The sequence below is a fragment of the Pongo pygmaeus genome, chromosome 16 (genome assembly GCF_028885625.2).
Source record: "Pongo pygmaeus isolate AG05252 chromosome 16, NHGRI_mPonPyg2-v2.0_pri, whole genome shotgun sequence".
NCBI classification, from domain to species: Eukaryota; Metazoa; Chordata; class Mammalia; order Primates; family Hominidae; genus Pongo; species Pongo pygmaeus.
The window spans coordinates 24,768,740-24,781,440 of record NC_072389.2 but is presented as its reverse complement, the minus strand read 5'-3'; positions in this window follow the sequence as shown (position 1 = coordinate 24,781,440).

Genomic DNA, 12,701 nt, shown 5'->3' with positions numbered 1-12,701 from the left:
GGGACACGTGCCTCCTTGGGAGTTGTACCAGGCCTCCTTCCTGATCTGGCCATCCAGTGGTTTTCAGTGCCAGAAATAGAAGAATAAAATAGGCCCTTTATTGGATGTTCTTCAGGAACATGCACACTTCTTTGGATATTTCCATCGGTTTATCTCTAGTTAAAGTTAAATGCTGTGTTATACCGAGTATTGGTGAAGATGTAGAGCTACAAGAACTGTCAAGCTGGCAGTAGCATAAAGTTGTATAAGCACATTGGAAACCTGTTTGGCAGCTTCTACTAAAGCTATATCTATGCTTACCTTCAGAAATTCCATCCTAAGCATGTACACAAGAGAAATGAGTGTGTATGTCCACAAAAGGACATATAAAAATGCTCATTGCCATTTTTATTCATAAGAGCCCCAAATGAAAACAACCTAAATGTCCATCAACAGGAGAGTGAATAAGTGGTGATAGTCACATCATGGAATACTACACAGCCAAAAAAGAAAAATGAAGTGGTAGGAACGTTCAATGACATGGGTGAATAGAGGGAGCCAGGTATGAGAGACAGTGCACTGTACCAGCCCACTTAGATGAAGCGCAGGAAGGCAGAACTGACGATGATTGAAGTCAGAAGAGTAGTTTCCTTTGTGGGAAAGTTAGATCAGGAAGGAGCTCTCTGGGGTACTAGAAATCTGCCGTATCTTGGCTGGGTGCAATGGCTCACGCCTGTAATCCCAGCACTTTGGGAGGCCTAGGCGAGAGGGTCACTTGAGCCCAGGAGTTAGAGACCAGCTTGGGCAACATAGCGAGATCCCATCTCTACAAAAAATTAAAAATTAGCATGGCATGCTGGTGTGCGCCTGTAGTCTCAGCTACTCAGGAGGCTGAGGCAGGAGGATTGCTTGAGCTCAAGAGTTTGAGGCTGCAATGAGCTATGATTGTGCCACTGCACCGCAGCCTGTCACTTCAGTGACTAAGCCAGACCAGTCACAAAAAAAAAAAAAAAGAAAGGAAAGGAAAGGAAGAAAGAAAGGAAAAGAAAAGAAACAGCTGAGTGCACTGTTTCACATCTGTAATCCCAGCACTTTGGGAGGCCAAGGCAGCTGGATCACTTGAGGCTGGGAGTTTGAGACCAGCCTGGACAACATGGCAAAACCAAAAACACAAAAATTAGCCAGGCATGTTGGTACATGCATGTAATCCCAGCTACTCAGGAGGCTGAGGCATGAAAAATCCCTTGAACTCGGCAGGCGGAGGTTGCAGTGAGCCAAAATCGCATCACTGCACTCCAGCCTCTGTGACAGAGTAAGCCTCTGTCTCAAAAAGGAAAAAAAAAAAAAAGAAATCTGCTATATCTTCACCTAGGTGAGGCTATCACATACATTGATATATATTGGAATATGTGTGTGTGTGTGTCTCAGTGTATATACCAAAATGCACATTAACAAAGATTCTGGCTGGGCGCTGTGGCTCATGCCTCTAATCCAAGCTCCTTGAGAGGCTGAGATGGGTGGACCACTAGGTCAGGAGTTCGAGAATAGCCTGGCCAATATGATGAAAGACCTCTCTGCTAAAAACACAAAAATTAGCCAGGCATGGTGGTGCGCTCCTGAAATCCCAGCTACTCAGGAGGCTGAGGCATAGGAATCGCTTGAACCAGGCAGGCTGGGGTGGCAGTGAGCCAAGACCGGGCCACTGCACTCCAGCCTGGGTGACAGAGTAAGACTCTATCTCAAAAAAAAAATATATATATATATTCCATTAGTAAACGTAGAATTACTGAACTATAAAAATCAGCATTTTGGCTGGACGCCATGGCTCACACCTATAATCCTAGGATGACACTTTGGGAGGCTGAGGAGGGCAGATCTCAAGGTCAGGAGATCGAGGCCATCTTGGCCAACATGGTGAAACCCTGTCTCCACTCAAAATACTAAAATTAGCTGGGTGGGGTGGTGCGTGCCTTTAATCCCAGCTACTCGGGAGGCTGAGACAGGAGAATCAATTGAACCCGGGAGGCAGAGGTTGCAGTGAGCCAAGATCGTGCCACTGCACTCCAGCCTGCCAACAGAGTGAGACTCCATCTCAAAAAAAAAAAAAAAAATCACCATTTTGTGGTATTTAATTAATTTATTGAGGCAAAGTTGGCAATGGATGAAAATACCGTATTAGATGAGAGGATGATGGGGGATGTTTGCAGTGAAGGAGTCAGTTTCTCACCACCTGAATTATTTGAACTTAGCACCACTAAACGTGGAGCAATCAGGTACAGAGCGCCTCCAGACCTGATGCAATAGAAATCACTGACACCATCTAGTTTTTTTTCTTTTTTGAGACAGAGTCTCGCTGTGTCACTGAGGCTGGAGTGCAGTGGCATGTTATCGGCTCACTGCAATCTCAACCTCCCTGGTATAAGTGCCTCAGGCTTCCGAGCAGCTGGGATTAGAGGAATCTGCCATCACACTCAGCTAATTTTTGTATTTTTAGTAGAAACGGGGTTTCACCATGTTGGCCAGGCTGGTCTCCAACTCCTGACCTCTAGTGATCCGCCTGCCTCAGCCTCCCAAAGTGCTGGGATTACAGGGGTGAGCCACCGTGCCAAGCCTATTTCATGTTTTAAATATTAAAAAGTAGAACCTGGCCGGATGTGGTGGCTCACACCTGTAGTCCTAGCACTTTGGGAGGCTGAAGTGGGAGGATTGCTTGAGCCCGGGAGTTCAAGACCAGCCTGGGCAACAGAGTAAGACTCCCTAGCAGGGGAAAAAAAAAATTAGAAATTTTGTCTAGGATGCTGTTCAGAAGAATTAGAATAGCAGGTCTGAGACTACTGTCCTCAGAGAGGGCTGCTTGCAAAGCTGGCATCTGGGAACTTGGGTTTAGAGAGGTGTGTCACCATTCCCTACCTAATAAAAGTGGCTCACTGTGCCTAAACTGTTTGTACACACAACACAGTTTATGTTGCTTTCCTTTATTTTATTTATTTATTTATTCATCGAGACAGAGTCTCCTTCTGTCACCCAGGCTGGCGTGCAGTGGCATCAACTCAGCTCACAACAACTTCTGCATCCCAGGTTCAAGCGATTCTCCTGCCTCAGCCTCCTGAGTAGCTGAGATTACAGGCATACACCAACACACACAGCTAATTTTTGTATTTTTAGTAGAGATGGGTTTTCACCATGTTGGCTAGGCTGATGTCAAACTCCTGACCTCAAGTGATCCACCCACCTTGGCCTCCCAAAGTGCTGGGATTACAGTCGTGAAGCACTGCGCCTGGCTGCCGCTTTTGTTTGGAATGCTGCTGTTCTTTAGAGTGAGACAAGGGTGAACACTGGTGAACACTGTCTGGGGCGGCCTGGTGGACAAGAAGGCATTGGCCCAGGCCCTGAAGGAGGGTCAGATCCGCGGCGAGGCCCTGGTCTTGCATGAGTCAGAACCCTTTAGCTTTAGCCAGGGCCCCCGAAGGTTGCACCCAATCTTTTCTGCACCCCCCATGCTGCGTGGTACAGCGAGCAGGCATCCACCGAGATGCCAGAGGAGGCGGCGCAGGAGATCCGCAGAGCCGTATCCCAGACAGGCTGAAGAACTGTGTCAACAAGAACCATCTGACGGCCGCCACCCACTGTGCCAGCGTGGACCCCGCCATCGTGCACCCTGAGCTCAACGGGGCCACCTACAGGTACCCTCAGGGCGTGGTGGGAGTGGCTCCCACTGACATCCCAGCTGCTGTGAAAGGTATCCTGCACATCGCCGTGTCCCTATCCCACAGCCTGCCCCCTGTGGCCCACCCGCCCCACAGGGGCCCCTTCTCCTGGCCAAACCGTCAAGCCCCAGGCAGATAGAGAGCACGCCAGTGACCAGTTGTAGCCCCGGAGGATCTCTCCAGCCCGGGCGCCTGGGCGGAGGGCCCGGAAACCCTCAGACCAGAGTGTGTGGAGGAGGCACCTGTGTGGCAGCCCTGGCACTGCAGAGACTGTCCGGGCTGTCAGGAGGTGGGAGGGGGCAGCGCTGGGCCTCGTGTCGGTTGTCGTCGTCAGTCTTATGAGCACTCTGCCCTGTGTCCTTTGCCTTCCTCATTAAGCAGAAGTCAGTAGTTATTCTCCCACGAACATTCTTGTCTGTATCCAGTTTTTAGAACATTACAAAGATCTGTTTGCTTAGCTGTCAACAAAAAGAAAACCTGAAGGAGCATTCGGAAGTCAATTTGAGGGTTTTTTTTTTTTTTTTATGTTGGAACATGCCCCAGAATGAGGCAGTTGGCAAACTTCTCAGGACAATGAATCCTTCCCGTTTTTTTTTTTTTTTTATGCCACAGAGTGCATTGTTTTTTCTACCTGCTTGTCTTATTTTCAGAATAATTTAGAAAAACAAAACAAAGGCTGTTTTTCCTAATTTTGGCATGAACCCCCCCTTGTTCCAAATGAAGACAGCATCACGAAGCAGCTCCAAGATGAAAAGCTTGGGCGCTGCCCAGCTTGCCCGCTGCCCATCGACTTCTGTCCTGGGGACACAGAGGGTGGCAGCATCCCGGCTTGCACCAGTGCCATCCTGCTGATGTGGTAGGCTAGCAAGATTTTGGTTAAAATCATGTTTGTGATTGTAACCATCTGTATGAATTATTTTAAAGAAATAAAAATCTGAGAAAAACAAACAAAAAAAAGAGACAGACAGTGAGGCTACTAAGCAGGGTGGCCTCAGGCAGTGGCCTCACAGAACTGCCTGTAGACCTCTTAAGAGCGACTTGGCCACTGCAAGACAGGACACAGTCAGCTGGGTGGGCCAGGCCCAGGACAAGTTGAGGCTGAGACAATGGAACTTGCACCAGAGATCCAGAACCCTTGAAGGAGTGGACATCTCAGCCAACACCAGCATCCAGGGCTGAGTAGGCACAAGAGAAGACCCCACACAGTGTGGTCAGAGTGAGCTGGAGGACCTGAACTCAGGCCCCAATGCCGCTCCACCTCTGCCAACCTCACTCTGGTCTAGATCCATATTGAGCTCTTGGGCTGCGAGGTGTTACTATTTCACAGAGTAGACAGACAAAAGCAGTCCACTGTTGGCCGGGCACGCTGGCTTATGCCTGTAATCCCAGCACTTTGGTAGGCCGAGGCAGGCAGATCACCTGAGGTCAGGAGGTCAAGACTAGCCTGTCCAATATGGTGAAATCCTGGCCCTCTAAAGATACAAAAATTAGTTGGGGATGGTGGTGGGTGCCTGTAATCCCAGCTACTCAGGAGGCTGAGGTGGGAGAATCACTTGAACCCGGGTGGAAGTTGCAGTGAGCCAAGAAGGCGCCACCGCACTCCAGCCTAGGCCACAAGAGCGAGACTCCGTCTCAAAACAAAAAACAGCAACAACAAAAATTCCACTGTCAAGACAGCAGCGTGACCACATGCTACATCTCTTTCTTCTATAGAACATCATTAGACATAGTAAAAAAAAAATATATGTATTTTGAGACAGAGTTTCGTTCTGTTGCCCAGGCTGGAGTGCAATGGCGCGATCTTGGCTCACTGCAACCTCCACCTCACAGGTTCAAGCGATTCTCCTGTCTCAGTCGGCCGAGTAGCTGGGATTACAAAAAATACATATATTTTAAAGCAGAATAACAAATTCATAACTAAGCATGGAGTGAAAGAGGGGACCCCCAGGGACTTGAAATGGTAATGTTTTTCTTTAAAAAAAAAAAAACAAAGAAAGTGTGCAAAACGGATGTCTTCCTGTCACTTCGCACAGCCTACTGTCATAGCGCCCCAGCCCCAGACCCCAAACTCACTGTCCTGCTCGGGGACCCCCAGAACACACTGAACATTGAGGACACACCAAGTACTCTCCTATCCTCACCTCATTCCTGCAGTAAATGGCTAAAAGAATAACTCAGAAGAGAAGCCAAAAAGAAAATGCACACGGGGAACAGAAGAGGCGAGCAGAGGCCACAGCCTGGAAGCCTGGGCTGATACGCTGTGAAGACATGTATCTGGGGGCTGCCTGCGGGGAGCAGTCTGCCATTCGAAACACACATAGACAAGCCTCTCATAGCAGACAGGGGCAGAACCAGAAATTAACACATGTGGGGGAAGTTATACACCAGAAATAGACAGTAAAATCCGTGGAAGAACCAAGGGAATGGTGAAGCAGAATGTCAGGAAAGGACTTTATAATGCACAGACCTTAGAGAAATAGAGAAGGAACTGAGACAAGAATCAATTTGAATCCTTGGAAATAAAAAATGTCATGACTGAAATTAACAATTTAGCAATTACTGAACTGACACCTGAACAGAACTTGTAAAGCGTTGTGTGTGTATGCCTGTATACACATGCTCACACATACATACAGAATGAAACTTCAGAATATCAAGGACAAAGAAAAAGAGAAAAAAAGTGCCAGGGAGAAAAGATGATGAATGATGCATATAACAATGAAAATCAGGCCAGTCTCAGTGGCTTCTGCCAGCACTTTGGGAGGCCGAGGCAGGTCGACTGCTTGAGCTTAGGAGTTCAAGACCAGCCTTGGCAACATAGCGAGACTTTGTCTACACTAAAAATAAAAAAATTAGTCTGGGCGTGGTGGCTCATGCCTGTAATCCCAGCACTTCGGGAGGCCAAGGCGGGGAGATTACGAGGTCAGGAGGCTAACACGGTGAAACACTATCTCTACTAAAAATACAAAAAAAAAAAAAATTAGCTAGGCAGTGTGGTGAGCACCTGTAGTCCCACCTACACAGGAGGCTGAGGCAGGAGAATGGCATGAACCCAGGAGGTGGAGCTTGCAGTGAGCCGAGATGGTGTCACTGCACTCCAGCCTGGGTGACAGAGCAAGACTCCATCTCAAAAAATACATAAAAATAAAATTAAAAAAATTAGCCAAATATGGTGGTTTGCATATGTAGCCCCAGGCTGAGGTGGGACAATCGCTTGAGCTCAGGAGTTTGAGGCTGTAGTGAGCTATGATCATGCCACTGTACTCCAGCCTAGGCAACAGAGTGAGACCTTGTTTCAAAAAAGACCCCAAAACCAAACAACAAAATAAAATCACAAAAATGAAAATATATCAGATTTCTTTTCATTTCTTAGATGTATTCTGCATATGAAAGACACACATTAAAATTGCAGGTCCAGGCCAGGCGTGGGGGCTCACGCCTGTAATCCCAGCACTTTGGGAGGCTGAGGGAGGTGGATCACCTGATGTCAGGAGTAGGAGACTACCCTGGCCAACATGGTGAAACCTCGTCTCCACTAAAAATATGAAAATTAGCTGGGCATGGTGGTGGGAGCTTGTAATCCCAGCTACTCAGGTGGCTAAGGCAGGAGAATTGCTTGAACCTGGGAAGCAGAGGTTGCAGTGAGCCAAGATTGCACCACTGAACTCCAGCCAGGGCGACAGAGTGAGACTGTCTCAATAATAAATAAATAAATAAACAAACAAACAAATAAATAAATAAAATACAGGTCCAGGTAGCACTCCCAGTGGTCCCACACATCTGTCCCTTATTTCAACAGTGTTAGGACAGACCTGAGCCCTCCCTCTCTTCCAGCCTCTCCTAACCTCCAATCTCCTCTCCAGTTACAACCTCCAGGACCATCTTCTCAGCCATCTCCTGCCTCCAGGACCAGCCAACCCCATTGTTGTTAGAAATAAGGTTAGCTCCTTATTGCAGAACAACCACGACCTCCCAGATTCGTCAGAATGATTCCACCAAGAAGGAAACTGTGGTCAGCTGCCTGGTCCATGTGTATCGGTGGGTCTCCAGAACTTACAATTCCCTGGGTTTCTATCTCAACCACAATGAGTGGCTCTGGAGGGCTTTGGCTGCTTCTTCCATGAGTTGGTTTGATAGAAGCACAAGGGCACAGTGTGTCTCTTGGAAGTGCAAAACCAGCTGCACCATCTTCCAACGTGCACAGAAGCCATCTCTAGATGAGTGGGGAAAACCATGGATGCCATCAAAGCCACCATCGCCTGGAGAAGAATCTGAATCAGGCCCTTATGGATCTGCATGCCCTGGGTTCTGCCCACACAGACCTTCATCTCTGTGACTTTCAGGACAGCCATTTCCTAAATGGGAAGATGAAACTCTTCAAGATGACGGGCAACCACTGCAGTTACCTTTGCTGGCCAGCCAGCCCCCAGGCCCGCCTGCACCAGTCTCCTCTTTTCCAAAAGCCTACCCGCAAGCACAACCAGGGCCTCCAGAGCCCAGCAGTCTTTGAGGGGCTCCTCTGCACCTCCTGGTATCAAGGCTTCTGCCTGACCCTCTCCCTCCAGCCAGTAGGCAGCTTTTTAACCACCCTCCAGGCTTCTCCCAAGCCTTGGACCAAAGGGGAAGAAAGTTTTTAAAGCAAAAAAAAACAACAACAACAAAAACCAAAAACAAAGAAAAATAGGATATGGAAAAATTGACAGTAATACAACAGAGAGCTCAGAAATTAATCCAAACATATCTGGTCAACTGACTTTTGACAAGGGCATCAAGAGGACACAATGGAGAAAGAATAGTCACTTCTTGGCTGGGTGCAGTGGCTCATGCCTGCAATCCCAGCAGTTTGGGGGGCCGAGGCAGGTGGATCACCTGAGGTCAGGAGTTTGAGACCAGCCTGGCTGACACGGTAATTACGTTTTTTATTTCCAAGAATTCAAATGGATTCTTGTCTCAGTTCCTAATTTCTCTAAGGTCTACACATTATAAAGTCCTTTCCTGACATTCTGCTATCACCATTCCCTTGGTTCTTCCATGGATTGTACTCTCTTTTTGTGGTGTATAATTTCCCATGTGTTAATTTCCAGTTCTGCGCTTGTCTGCTATGCTAACGTTGAAGCAAGGATGATAATAGAACCTCCCTAAAACTGATCCTGTCCTTGTCCAGGAGCTGAACCCACTTTTGTAAGATGAATGAAAGGCCACAAGATTAGGATTTGGGGTGGGGATCCTGAATTCTGTGAAAATACAGGCATAGTTTCTGTAATCCCTTACTGCTCAGGAGTCATGTGGCCAGAGGTCACAAGATTTGTGTCTTCCCCAATGACTCCTGTAGATAACGTCACTCTTGTCTAAGATTGGCCTTTTGGGATGTTTTTCAGACTCACCCCACCTGGACTCAACCTGTGGCCTCATCCAGACATGGACTCAGTGCATGAGGACCATTTCCACACCCCTATGATTGCATCCCCAACCACTTGGGATAACATCATTCATTCTTTTGCATGTGGAAATCCAGTTTTCCCAATACCATTGTAATTCCCCGGTGGGTTCTTCCTGCTTGCTGCACAGACAAAACCAGTTCACTGAGGCCATGGTATTGCAGTAAGGAGTTGAATTAACTCAATGCCAGCCACATGGAAGGACTGGAGTTATCACTGAAATCCACCTCCCCAAAGGCTGAGGTTAGGGTGTTTCAAGGCAAGTTTTGTGGGCAGGGAGGGGACTCAGGAATGGGTGCTCTTTAATGGTTAGGGCTTCTCTAAGTGTGTTCTGAATGGCAGACTGCACCCCGCAGGCAGCACCCAGAGACATCTCTTTGCAGCATATCAGCCCAGGCCTCCAGACTGTGGCCTCTGCTCGCCTCTCCTGTTCCACATGTGGATTTTATTTTTGTTTTTGGCTTCACTTCTGATTTATTCATTTAGCCATTTACTGCAGGAGCGAGGTGAGGATAGGAGAGTACTTGGGGTGCCCTCAATGGCCAGTGTGGTCTGGGGTCCCCGAGCAGGACAGTGAGTTTGGGGTCTGGGGCTCAGGCGCTATGGCAGTAGGCTGTGCGAAGTGACAGGAAGACATCCACTGCACATATTTTCTTTGGTTTTAAAGAAAGACGTTACCATTTCATATTATATTTGTTTTATGAGACAGAGTTTCATTCTGTCACCCAGGCTGGAGAGCAATGTTGCCATCTCAGCTCACTGCAACCTCCACATTCTAGGTTCAACCGATTCTCCTGCCTCAGTCTCCCGAGTAGCTGGGATTACAAAAAAAAGTACATTTTAAAGCAGAGTAACAAATTGATAACTAAGCATGGAGTGGAAAGAGGGGACCCCCAAGGACTGGAAATGGCAACAATAGACTATGAACTAAATTTCTCCCATGGTTGATTTGGCCTATGCCCAGGAATGAGCAAAGACAGCAGGCCTGTGAGACTGGAAGCAAGATGGAGTCAGCCATGCTAGACTTCTCTCACCGTCGTCATCTTTGCAAAGCTGGTCTCACCATTTATTGAATTTTTTTTTTTCTTTTTTTGAGACAAAGTCTTGCTCTGTTGCCTAGGCTGGAGAACAATGGTGCGATCTCAGCTCACTACAACTTCTGCATCCCAGGTTCAAGAAATTCTCCTGCCTCAGCCTCACTATGCCTGGCTAATTTTTGTATTTTTAGTAGAAACGGGGTTTCACCATCTTGGGACTCACAACACACATCAGCCCATCTCCTCTCCTTCTTGGCAGGGATGGTCACGATCCACATTTCCCAGTGAAAGAAACCAAAACTCCATTATAGGGTTTCACCATATTGGCCAGGCTGGTCTCAAACGCCTGACTGCAAGTGATCCAAGCGCCTCGGCCTCCCAAAGTGCTGGGATTACAAGTGTGAGCCACTGCACCCAGCCAATTAGGAGGAAATATCCAACATTTAGCCAGGTGCAGTGGCTCACTCCTTAATCCCAGCACTTTCAGAAGCTGAGGTGGGAGGATCACTTGAGCCCAGGAGTTTGAGTCCAGGCCGGCCAACATAGTGAGACCCTGTCTCAACAAAACATTTAAAAATTAGCCAGGCATGGTGGTGTGCGCCTGTAGTCACAGCTACTTGGGAGGCTGAGATGGGAGAGTGTTTCAGCCCAGAAGGTCAAGTAAGCTGTGATTGTGCCACTGTACTCCAGTCTGCATAACAGAGCAAGACCCTGTCTCAAAAAAAAAAAAAAACCCAAAATATATAAATAATTGATACAACTCAAAACAAATAACCCAATTTTTTAAATGTTTTAAAAAAAGAACTTGAATAGACCTTTCCTTAAAGAAGATATAAAAATAGCAAGTGGGTATCTGAAAGGTGTTCCGCATTATAGATCATTAGGGAAATGCAAATCAAACCCACTGAGATACCCCCTCACACCCCTTATGACCATTATCAAAAAGTCAAAAGATAAATATTGGCAAGAGTGCGGAGAAATGGGAACTTTTGCATACTATGGATGAGAATACAGATTGATACAGCCATTCTGGAAAAGTGTATGAAGATTTCTACAGAAATTAAAAATAGAACCACCATATGACTCAGCAATCCCTCTTCTGGGCATACACTCAAAGGAAATGAAATCATTACTTTGTAAAGATATCTGTATTCTCATGTTCATTGCAGCCTTAATCACAATAGCCAAGATATGGAAACAATCTAAGTGTCCATCAATGGATAAATGGATAAAGAGACTGTGGCACACATACACAATGGAATATTATTCAGCCCTAAAACAAACAAGGTCTTGCCATTTGCCGCAAGATGGATGAGGCTGGAGGACGTCATGCTTAGTGAAATAAAGCATACACAGAAAATCAAATATTGCATAAACCCATTTATATGTGGGATGTAAAAATGTAAATAAATAAATCTACAGAGATAGAGAGTAAAACATTGTCTACCAGGAGAGGTAGGAGAGGGGAGGAATTGGGGACATGGAGGCCAAAGGATACAAAGTAGCAAGTATGAAGGATGAACAAGCCTAGAGATGTAATGTATGACATGAGGACTGCAGGGAACAAAATTGTTCTGTATGTGAAATTCATGCTCAATGAGTAGATTTCAACTGCTCTTGCCACAAAAGCAATAAGGAAATGGGGAACTATGTGAAATGATTGGTGTGTTAATTTCTTTCAGTATAGGAATCTTTTACAATCTATATATAACCTTTAACATCATGTTGCAAGCCTTAACTATACACAAGAAAATTTATTTTTAAAAAAGAAAAATTGACAGTCAAAGACTGACAAAGCAAAGACTAAGTAAATAAAAACAGGGGTAACTGTATTTATATCTGTTAAACAAAACAAAACAAAAAATGAGCCACCCACTGAGGCAAGTGCCTGCATCAATAGAGCTTTGTGGAGGCACAATTTGACAACACCCCCAGAAAAAACACAAGCCACAGAAACTACTGTAACCATGCTTTCCAAAGAGGGTTTTGGGAACTCAGCATGTAAAGGGAGAAAGCAGGCAGGAGAGAAGAAAGGGAGGGGGAGCAGGCAGTGAAGGGGTGGTTACATTCTTAGGAAGCTCTAATTAGTGCTCAGTAAATCTTTTACAAAGATAAGGTAAACATTTGAAAAGAGGGAGGAAAGAGTCAATTATGCAGCCATCTCAGGGTAGCCTGAAGAGTGACTGATCTCATTTTCTTGTTCTGTACCTGGGAAGATAAGCCTATAATCAACATTGTCAGTGTCAGATTGAATAGAACTCAGTTTTACGTCTTAAACTGAGGTTGCAGAGCCAGGGTTACAACTGGCATATGCTTATTTTATAGGGGGACATGGATCCTGAAATATTTAGGGGCTAGCAAGGAATGTCCCTGTGAACAGTTTGTAAGGGGGGCCATATGGAGAGGTACGTGGCCTTTGTGGTAGTGGGGACCTGGCTTATGTCTAATGCCATCACACAGGATTGTGAAATGGCAGCTATCTCTTTGGGGAGAAAGAATGGCAGTGTTGCATGACTAAGATCCCAAACTTATGTCTCCCT